General features: G+C 36.2%; 2 pseudogenes; both read right to left on the bottom strand.

Annotated features, from left to right (window-relative positions):
• Positions 1-4,572: 4,572 nt before the first annotated feature.
• On the bottom strand, positions 4,573-9,650 carry LOC148191123 (uncharacterized; annotated as a pseudogene).
• Positions 5,653-6,513, bottom strand: LOC148191124 (uncharacterized; annotated as a pseudogene).
• Positions 9,651-12,146: the final 2,496 nt, after the last annotated feature.

Raw genomic sequence — 12,146 nt, 5'->3', positions numbered from 1 at the left:
AATGTTATTCCAGAAATCCCAGAAATCTCGTTCCGGAAACTTTGTTTCGAAATTCATAATCTGGAAGAGGATAAAATAGTCATTTCAAAAGGTGATGGAGTGCACTAAACATTAATGGGTGCAGGAAGCAATTTCTTAAAGTTAAATGTTGAGTTCAACCTGGTCGTTTTTACCGTGGAGTTATGGGCTGTCATGTTCTGTCTTACATTTTAAGTGTTATTCCCTCCACCTAAAGCAAAGAAGCGAATCAAGTACCCAACTCTAGCACTCAACTCAAACGGGTCAAATTTCAAGTTCTTTTCCCATGATCAATCGACACCATGAGCAACCCGTTTCAAAGACTCAATTTTTCCACCATGTACTCAAAAAATTCTTCAACCCAACCTCAATCACACACGACAAAACCGTTTCGTTCGGAACCAGACCTTCCACTTTCTCACACCCCTTCTTGTGATTCCGCATGTGCTTGAGTGTGGTAAAAGTAATAACATGATGTCGAGGGTGGCCACAAGGAAAAAATTGAAATTTCGATGTCTGCACAGCGTAAAGCGAAGCATATAATCGGAAATAGCATGGTCGTGCTAGGAGAGGAGCATGGGTATGCAGCATCTGGTCGCGGTGGTGGACGTTCATGTGGCCACCGAGAGCTTGGGCGGAGCGGAACTCCCTTCCGCATTATGTGGAGGTGTAGGAGCGTGGAGGTGTAGGGGTGCAAGGAGATTTAAGATTTTAAAAAGAGTAAATAAAGTTAAATTAGTGTAGGGTATTTTTGGAATAAAAATATAGTGGAGAGGTGTAGGGAGCACTTGGGTGGTGGAGGGAGCAACTCTCTACTAATCTTGACACTATGAAGTCACTAACTTCAATGCTCTTTGCTTAAACTTCATCCTTTTTCCTTTTCCAACAATTTTTTTGTGTTCTTTCTTTCATTTTTCTTCTTTTGTTTGTTTGAAACAAAGAGGTATGTATTCACTTCATTCTTCTTCACTTATACAGTTGTTTTTAAAATTTTCCAACAAGAATAGATCGAATTTGTTATTTTACTTTTATTATATTTATCGTGTTAGATTTTGAAATTCAAATATATAAAAATATTTATTGAATTTCGAAATCGAACTTAACGAAATACTAGACTTTGAAATTCAGTTAAGTAAACTCATTACATTTCAGAATGCACTGGATTTTAAAATTCAATTTAGGAAGTTACTCAATTTCATAATCCGATTTTGGAAGTCATCAAATTTCGAAATATAGTTAAGAATACTACTAGATATTGAAATCCGATTTAGGAAAACACTGGATTTGAAATCTAGTTAACTAATTCATTGGATTTGGAAATCCAATTTAGAAACTCATTGAATTTGGAAATCTGATTTAAGAACTCATTGGATTTGAAAATCCAGCTAATTGCTTTATTTCTGCAAATATAACATCTCCAAGATGCTTCTACAAGTAGACAAGTACAATAATTCCTAATTCCCCAGACATATTTATCACAAGATGCTTTATATATGTCTCTCAACCAAATCGTTCTTATATGGAGACCACAACATTACCTTATCTCAAATGTAACCCTTATTCACTCCATGCCCAAAATGTCCATGAGAGTTTTCAAAGCCCCTTCAATGTCTAAAAGTTCATTCCGACAAAATTGTTCCATTACAGGCAAATATAACAATGACGACATGTCATCTAGTGTGACGATCATCTCACCAACAGGATCATGAAACGTATTTGTCTCTCTGTGTCATCTCTCAACAAACGCCAATATCAACCCCTTATCGACGTAATCGTGCAAAATATAGTATAAAGTTATTAAACCAAAATTTAGTACACAATTATGAACAACAAGATGACATGTTCCAAATTTGTTTAATTTTTTTTTTCACAGGAGACCAACTTTATCTCCCATCAATCCCACAAAAACAATTGCATATAAAACTTAAACAAGTCATCAACCATAAAAAAAAAAAAGAAAGAAAAGAAAACCATTACTAATTTGGCCTTCTCCCAATGCAAATGCAGTGTGATCATCATTGCTCGTTAGCAAAGAAGTTTTGTGTGGACCTCTAAGATATCCAACCACTATATCTTCTTGGTGAATAACATTCACGTGTTGCTTAATAACATCCATCTACCACTCATCAACATCAATACCAACTAATATTTTGTAGGTTCTCTAGCTTCATCAAAATGACTCATCTACAGGCTGATGCTATATGTCTCCTTATAGCTTCACCTTGTACAAAACTTTTAGCCTATTATATAGAGACACCTCGTGTTCTTGCCATTTCTATAACAAACAAATTAGTTAGAAAAGTTACCCTTATATCTCATGCAATGAGAGAGGGGAGGGGTTGAATTGAATTTTAAAATCCTTGATGATCTTTAAATCTTGAAATCAATAAACAATAAAGATGAGAGAAAGATCAAAGAACAAAAAGATTTATACTGGTTCAACTTTTCTCAAGCCTACATTCAGTCTTACTTCAACAACCTTAGCTGAAGGGCAATCCATTAATCAAGATTTAAGTACAAAAATACAATGATGCTCTCAATTTTTATCCTTACACCACTCAAAGCTGAAACAACAAATACAAGAGAGGATTCTCTCACTCTCAATCAACCAAGAGATAATTCACTCAATCTCTTACAATCTAAGAGAGTAAACACTCATTCTCAAACTTGGCCTACCCAGCACAGGTGGTCTATTTCATAAATTGATAAAGAACCTGATTGTATAACACTCCTAAAGTTTAGATGAATCAGAACCAATGAAGTCCAATGAATCTTGAATGATTTCTTAATTGCTTGATCACCAATTTACACTAGTGCAAAAACAGCGTATTACGTCGTATATTTTTGGCTTTTAACGACCAATTAGAGACCTACATCATAGCGGGTGACGTAACTTTTACTTCGAATATCACGAGGTGACGTTAATAGTATAATTTCACGTCGAGTATATCTATATTTGACGTAAACCTAACGTCGACGTTGTGCAACGACGTGATGTTACGTCAGTTAGTAAAGAGATTGACCTTTAATATTTGAATTAATATTTATATTTATAGTAAAATTTGTCGTCTTATGTACGAGAGAAGAAACGTAAACTTAATGTCGAAGTGGAGGATAAGGGATGTAATGTTCACGTCGAAGTTCAAATTGACGTCAATTTTTGAGTAATATTTGAATAAATATTTATATTTAAAGGAACATTTATATTTAAAGGAATATTTGACGTCAAGTATAAGGTAATGACGTAAGGTTAATGTCGAAATTGTCTATATGGGACGTTACTGTCGATGTTTGAACGTCAAATGGTGTGTACTTCGATGTTACCTTCAGTGTTTTTTTTTTCGATTTGATTCGGTTTAGCTCATTCAACCAAACCTGAAATACAGAAACCAGTTTCCCAATTCATATATATTCACAGAATTAATTAATTTAAACCATGCTATCATCAATTCATCAATTCCAATTAAATAGTAAAACTAAAAGACGTTAATGCTATCATCAAAACTTTAAAGAACCCAGTTTTCCATTCATCTATTCACAGTATTCATCTATTCACAATAATCTATTAACAATTTAAAAGCTGCACAAGTAAGAAAATGCTACTACCATGAAAGGAAAAACCTAAAGCTATAGTTATTTAAAATGTTTATTCAAATATCCTGCCAATTCCTCTCTTATCGTCGTTATTACTGAAGTGGACAATGGAGAGGTAGTGTTGAACCGTTGCATAATCAAGGAAACTTTATTATATTCATTTTAATGTTAAAAGTTTATTGATATTTGTAACATTTTCAAATGTAAATTTTTACCTCAGTCCATTCCCCTCTGATTTCTGCTCGGATGATTGCCTTCATCCATGACATGATGTAGTAGCCACATGCCCAGGAATCATTCTGCTTATTACACTAAACATGTGAAAGAACTTAGTCAAATGTAATGGTTTAAATTTGACTACGAAAATTAAAGGTTAAAGATAAACGAATTCCAACCTTAGGATATATAATTTCAAGTTGTTGTCCTCTGGTCCTAGTCACAACTCTAAACAAATTTGAAACATTTGGAACATTAGAAACATAAGTTAATATATTAATATCATAATGAATTGATAAGAATGATTGTAATACTTACGTTTGTATCAAGGACTTCAACTCCGCTTTAATCTTCCTATGAAGAGAGCAAAACCATACAACTTGTGCTTTTTTGGAATGATCACCATGAGTTGCCAATGGCCCCTGTCATGTACCAACAACTAGTGAGTTAGTTTATTGATTAAAATTTGATAAAAGTTGACAATATTGGGAAACACATACGCATCAATGTATGACGCGATATATTTCTCTGTTAGACTTAGTCATCCATGTTTGAATATATGATTTTCTGGAATCTAATGTGTTTCCAGATGGTTGAATGGTCTGAGGTTCAAGAAAGCCATAAACTGACGCTCGACCTAATTCAACTACGATGGTGTCCATGTACCTGTAAGAATAAAGTTAAGTATATTTATTAAAAAGTAATAATACTAATATACAAATTGGAAAATAACAAATAAAAAACTTACATGCACCATAGTTGTATGCATGAAATGTTGAGCATTTTTTCTCCACCAATGATCTCATAAGCATCATCGAAATTAATATACAATGGAACATGGCACTCGAGGCCAAACGTTCTTAACTCCCACAACATCTCTACCGGTCCTTTTCTCAACTTATTTAAGCTGGAGGTCAATATGGATATAACATCATTGTCTTCTGCTTCCTCACGAGCCTCGTTCACAGGTTAAGCAATTGGTTGTTTCTCAGGACGGTAGACCTGAAACTCACATTTACAAAAGTTAGGAATCGTTTAATTATAAATTGAAGATTTAAGATAATAAAAAGAAGAATACAATACCGTTGGTGGGCCAAAATATGGCATGATCATAGCCTTAGGCCAAGCTATGAATGTGCCTAAGGCCTCCCCACGAATTGGATTTCAGATGTAGGCAATGGTACTCGAGCCTGGGGGTCTCTTGGATCATCAATCATTACCCGCGCGTGAGTGTGCAATAAAGGAGCACCATGAATGGTTTGGCCTCCTGCAATCTGTCGTCCCACGACCACTACGCGCGGAGGATCCTCATCAACCAAAAACTCATACTGAATATTGTAATCAGTATGATCTGTAGTAGAGCATGAGCCTTTGGTGCTCACACGAGGTGCAATAGGATCATCTGTAGGGGCGTCCTCCTGCTGTGACTGTTGTTGTTGCTCTTGTTGTTGTTGTTGTTGTTGGGTGATCATCGCAAGTTTTTCTTCGAGCATTCTGAAGCGTTCACCCATGCTTTCCTCTAATTCGACTTGCACTTGTTGCCTAATGCTACTAACCATTTCCTGAGTCACGACTTCTATGCTTCTTGGTTTAGGGCCAAAGTAGTCCCTCAATCCAACAACTCCTCTAACACCACGCACACGACCTGGACGGTCTAGCCGACCTGTGGCTGCTACTAAGAGGTCCTCCCTACCTTGTGCCATAAATGTGCCTTGACTCTGTTGGTCAACCAAGTCATCCTGCATATCATAATGAAACTAGACACATTAAAAAGTTTGTTACATAATTTTTTATGAACTTTGGTAATCAGTTAAAAGTTTCCACTTACAATTCTCTAGGATATCTCCTGAGCACACTGGATGTAAACTGGCCATTGGACTTTGTCCGTGCAACCTTCCACAATTCATGTCTGGCTGGTGGAGGTGCTAGATTAGGTGACTCAAGACCTAACTGCTCATCGTGACGTTTTCTCATCTTTTTCTTTAATAACGCATAACCACCACGTGACAGTACGTGTGGTGTATCATTAAGCTTCTGCCTCTGCTGGGCGACTATCCTTTTCACCAATGAAAAAATGAAAATCATTAAGCATAAATCACAAATTAACATCTTGTGTGACTAGAGCAAAATATTAAAAAACATACCTGCCACTCAGGAGTAAGTCTAGATTCTTTAAACTGCACCCACTCCTCCTTAGTTATTTTATATTTTGTACAAGGAGTGTCGCTCTGTTTAGAGCCAAAGAAGTATTCACGTGTCATTCTCGTCTTGAAGTCCCTCCACCGGACTGCAATGTGGGATAAAATCTTCTTCCTTATCCTCTCATCATTAGGGATATTCCAATTTCCCTGTTAAAAACAAAATTAATGTTAAAGTATGATCAACAAAAATAAGTCAATGTTGGAAGTAAAACATCTTAAACATACCAAAATATCCTGCCATAGTAGATTTTTGTCAACCTGTGGGACATCATCCCAACAGGTAGTGACAATAGGGACATGTGCTTTTGTCATCACGCCCAAGTAACTTTTGAACGATGTTTCATGTGCCCCAATAGGTACAAATGTCCGGCGATCAAACTCCACCGTCACTGGTTTCTCATTAACCCGACAGGATGTGACATCAGGCATCCGAGTCACAGATCTAACCCCTCCTCCCCGTCGGACCTGATCCAGAGCTCGTCATACCTGTTTACAAAGTGTTAGTAGATTATATTTAGAACAGACAAAATAAATAAATTGTAGAAGTAATTAAAACAATGCTAAGACACCTTTTTATCCCATATGCCTTCGTTGTGTTCACATCGAGTTGCATGTATTTCATCGGGTACATCATCGACCTTATTTTCAATGGTTCTTGATGACAAGGAGCTTGTCTCAAGTATATCTAGAGAGTCTTCATCATCAGTTGTGTGCATGGTTCTGCCTTCCAATACCACTGACCATATATGATTCACTGGGTCAGTGACATAGAATATTTGTCTTGCTTGACTAGCCATAATAAATGGTTCATCCGTGTAACTCATTTTGTTAAGATCCACCAAAGTGAATCCGAGGTCTTCTGTCACCACACCAGAATTACTGTCAACCCATTTACACTTGAAAACTGGAACTCTAAAAGTGACATAATTAATTTCCCAAATTTCTTGTATTATTCCAAAATAACTTATTGATGCTGTAATTGGATTCTTATCCTTGGAACTGGAAAAGTGTACAGCCTCAGCTTGTAGGGTAACTCCACTATTTTGAACTCTACTTTTATCGTCTTCCTCCTTTGAATAGAACAAGTAATTGTTTATGTAATAGCAACCGAAAGTGATCACATCAGTGTTAGGTCCACGAGCTAGTCTCAATAGATTTTCAGAAACATTCGGAGTCGCATAAATCTTTTTCTTAAGTGTCCACTTTTCACTCATACGTGGATGTGCTGACTTAATTTCATCAATGTGTTGTGAAATGTAAGGAATAACATCCTCTGTGTTGTTTAAAATGTACAAATGTGCTTGATTAACATCTTTTCCACTAACACTTTCAATCCTTACTCCTCGAACTCCCTTTCCTTCACGTTTGTTGTCATGTATTTTTTTTGGAAGTCCTATTGGGTCACAACTTGGCATATAACTTGAGTAGAATTCAATGGCTTCCTCTGCAATGTAGCGCTCTATAATTGAAGCTTCCGGTCTCAATTAATTCTTAACATATCCCTTTAAGATCTTCATGTATCTTTCAACCAGGTACATCCACTTCAAGAAAACCGTTCCGCATATTCGAATCTCTCTCACTAGATGGACAATCAAATGAACCATGATATAAAAAAATGAAGGTGGGAAATACATTTCCAATTGACACAATAGTCTGATGGCCTCATTTTACAAATCATCTAACTGTCGAGGATCAACAACTTTCTTGCAAATGGCATTGAAAAACAAACTCAAATGTGTGAGAATACATCTAACAGAGGCATGTAATATGGCTCGAATAAGCTACTGGTAAAAGTTGTTGCATCAAGACATGACAATCGTGAGACCTTAAACCAACCAACTTCAAATCTTTCATAGAAACAAGGCTACTAATATTCGACGAATAACCTTGTGGAACCTTCACACTATGTAAACATTGACAAAATATTTGTTTTTCTTTTTTTGAAAGAGTGTGACAAGCTGGAGGAAGATATGTGCGTCTTCCTATGGATTACGGATGTAACTCAGAACGGATTCCCATGTCAACCAATTCTTGTCGTGCTTTCACTCCATTTTTTTCTTTCCTTTAACGTTTAGTAAAGTTCCAACAACACTATCACATACATTTTTTCCAAGATGCATCACGTCTATGCAGTGTCGCACATCAAGTTTACACCAATATGGAAGATTGAAGAATATTGATCGCTTTTTCCAAATGTTTTTCTCAACGGTCTTCTTTTTATGTTTTCGGAAGACAACATCAATGTTCCTCACCTAGTCGTATACTTCTTCCCCGTTACGTGGTCTACACACTACATCATCCTTAGGACTTCCATTAAACGCTTTTTTCAATCTACGGTAAGGGTGATTTCGATGAAGGAATCTTCGGTGTCTTGTGTACACAGTTTTCTGCCCATGCTTCAGTTGAAGATAACTAGTATTTTCTTCACAAATCGGACATGCAAAATGACCTTTAACATTGTAACCACTCAAGTTTCCATATGTTGGGAAATCATTTATGGTGCAAAACAACATTGCACACAAACGAAAGTTTTCTTCTGAATAAGAATCGAAGACCTCGACGCCCTCTCCCCACAACATTTTTAAATCGTCAATTAACGATTTTAGATAAACATCAATGTCATTTCCAGGTTGTCTAGGACCCGATATCATCATAGACAACATCATGTATTTTCTCTTCATGCACAACATAGGAGATAGATTGTGAATCATCAAAATAACTGGCCATGAACTATGTTTGCTACTTAAGTTGCCATAAGGATTCATACCATCCGTAGCAAGTGCAAGTCTTAAGTTTCTCGGCTTTGCACTAAATTCGGGAAATGTGCCATCAATTTTCTTCCATTGTGGGGAATCAGCTGGGTGTCGAAGAAGATTATCACATTTTCTTCCATCAACGTGCCACATAAGATTCTTCACATCTTCTTTAACAGAAAACAATCGTTTCAACCTAGGTACTATAGGTAAATACCACATGACCTTAGCCAGTGAACCTTCATTGTGTTCATTGTTATTTCCATCAAGTTTCTTCTTAAATCGTGACAAACCACACGTCGGACACACCTTCATTGAAGCATACTGATCTCTATACAATACACAGTCATTGGGACATGCATGTATGTTTTGGTATTCCAAACCCATTGGACATAGAATTTTCTTCGCGTCGTAATTACGGATAGGTAACATGTTATTTTCTGGTAGCATCTCCTTCAGCAACTCCAACAATGCCGTGAAACTTTTATCAGTCCATTCGTTTCTTGCTTTCAAACAAATCAATTTCAAAGTAGCTGATAACCTTGTAAAATTGATGCATCCTGGATACAACTCTTAAATGATCACTCATCCATTCGTCGACGTAATCCGAACCTCTTAAAGTTGTTGGCTTATATAATACTTCCCCATGCCAAGTCCAAACTGTATAACTTCTCATTATTCCATATATGAACATATGATCACGAATGTTGTCCAAGTCTTCATATACTTGATTGAGACAACGAACACAAGGGAAAAAATAGGCCCCGTTCACTGGTTTTGCGTGTTCTTTAACATATTGTATGAACTCAGAAAGCCCTCCCTCATACTCTTCACTAATACGACTCTGATGAATCCAGCTTCGATCCATACTACTACACTGAACGAAAAGAATCCATAAAAAAAAACTAACTTACGTAGTGAAACAAAAATAAATACCTATCATACGTTGAAGGAAAAAAATAAAGTATCATAGCATACGTACATGAATACAAATATCTATCGTTATACATATATCATACGTAAGAGATATTGCAGGAAAAAAAACAAACTTGAAATGGTGTCACTGAAGAAGATGACGAAGTTCGCTGACAACGAACAGACACAAATATCATACGTTGAAGAAAGAAAAAACTATCATAGTATCGTTATACATATAGATGTCATACGTCCAAAATCGACAAACACAACACAAACACGTGCACATACATGACACGTAAGAGTATTTTAAGAAAAAAAAAGAATACTTCAAATGGTGTCACTGGAGAAGATGACGAAGTTCGCTGACCTGGTATGAAAAACAGCCTAAAGATAAATGAAAAACAATCGGTCAACCTTAGGAATGAGAACCAAATGACATTACAAAGACAGAAACGACTTAAAAATAACCTTCTTTCTTTATCGCAGTCGTCCACCAAGAAGAAAGTTCAAGCAGAAATGGAACCGCGAACAAACAGTGAGACTGTGTTTTGTTTTTACATTCAATAAAAAACTTTCACGTCGTATACAATAAAACTTTGACGTTATGTTTAAAAACAACGTCGAAGTCCCAAACCATTCGACGTGTTCTCTTAAAACAGCTCGCCATTTTTATTAATTTTTTCTTAAAAATTGCAAAGGTTACGTCAAATTTGAACGGGCTTGGACAAAGTATTGGAAGCCACAAGTGTGTACCTTTTTATTTCTTTTTAGTTTTTTCTTTTGAACACAAGAGCATTAATAGAACGTCGAGTTCTGTTGGAATTTGACGTTTTGTTCTTCCGCCTAAAAGTACCATACTTTCGGATCTTTTTTCTTTTCTACCCTCCCATAGAACGTCATAGGTTGTCGGGCTGGGACGTGAAGGGAATTGAAGTACTTGGGAGCATTAATTGTGTGCTTAATAGAACGTCGTATTCTGTGGGGCTTCGACGTTTTGTTCTTTTTTTTGAAATCAGACATGAAATTTTTTCTTTTTACTTCTTCCTTAATCGATTCAAGTTAGCAGTGTACTGAAATTTGCACTTTTAACTAGTGATCAATGTTTGATCAATATCAGAACAACATAATCTTCTCTTTTCAACTAGATTGAGGGTTAGTCCACATAACAATGCAATTAACATTCACAATTCAGATATCGTTTACTAAAATAAATCTTCATTTCCTTTCAAAATAAAATCGAAGCAGTACATAAAACCAGAGTTGACTCAATGCCATGATTACAAAATATAAAAAATAAATCCACTAAGAAAAGTAGTCCCTATTCTTACGAAGAAGATTCCATTCAATCTTCATCAGTTGAGTCATCATCAAAATCTTCAGTTTCAAAGCCAATGCCATTCTTGTTTCCCTTCTTCTCCTATCTGAAAAGAGTATCTTCAACTCTCTCATCCCTTTCAGACTTCTTCCTAAATTGATCAACAACATATTTCTCAAAATCAGTTTGTGGAATGAAGGCATTATGATCTGCAACAGGAGTAGGTGTACTTCCAATAGTTAGTTCATCTCTGAAAAACCATCCATTCATAGTCCTTTCAAGCCCAATAGAAAACAGACTTAGTATACCAATTTTTTGTGACTTGTTGCACAGAAGTCTGACTTCTTGAGATACATCTACTCCATATGACAATTTGTGTGCATAATTATGACCTGTAGCGATCATACGATCTTTTAGTACGGCGACCCAATTGGTTGGGATTCTAGTCTTGATAGCATTCAACAAAAATACATCTTCTGTTGACATTCTGTCCTCGACAAATCTTCTAGGCAGCAGTAGCCAAGTCAGGACATAAGCAATCAGTTTCTCCTCCTTGTTTAAGTCATCATGTAGGTACTGCTTATCCACCGTGTACCTTTGTGGATATCTTAAGCAGTTTACATATATAGCTCTCTTTGTTAGTCATCTATTTGACTCAGAATCACGGATATGAGAATCCAAACCTTCAGCTTTCAGTCTAGCAATATGTGACCAAACATTATCGTCAATAGTAATGTTAACACCTTTGACCTTTGAATGAATGACCCCATTTACAACTCTCAGGTTTGTGTAGAAAACCTCTACCAAATCTGGATAACAATCTCCTTTCATCTGGAAAAAATCAGTAAGCCCTTGATATGCAATCCATTCTTGAAAAAGGAACCCTTCTTTCTTGAACAATTGCAGGTCCAGATACTTGTGAGGAACTACATATTTTATAACTCTCCAGAATAAAAACTTTCCTCGGATCTCGTCATCACTTATCCATCCAAATGGGTTTGCATTTCTTGTAACCCGGGCAACCTTCTCTTTTCTTCTAGATGATGATGATGAAGAAGCCATGTCTGGATAAAATTCTTGGAACGTCTTTCACAATCTAGTAGTTTTTAACTTCTAAACTTCGAAGCTTAA

The sequence above is a fragment of the Vigna umbellata genome, chromosome 11 (genome assembly GCF_029865625.1).
Source record: "Vigna umbellata cultivar VRB3 chromosome 11, Vumbellata_1.0, whole genome shotgun sequence".
Taxonomy (NCBI): domain Eukaryota; kingdom Viridiplantae; phylum Streptophyta; class Magnoliopsida; order Fabales; family Fabaceae; genus Vigna; species Vigna umbellata.
The sequence above is the reverse complement of the archived record's forward strand: the minus strand, read 5'-3'. Positions and strand labels throughout refer to the sequence as shown.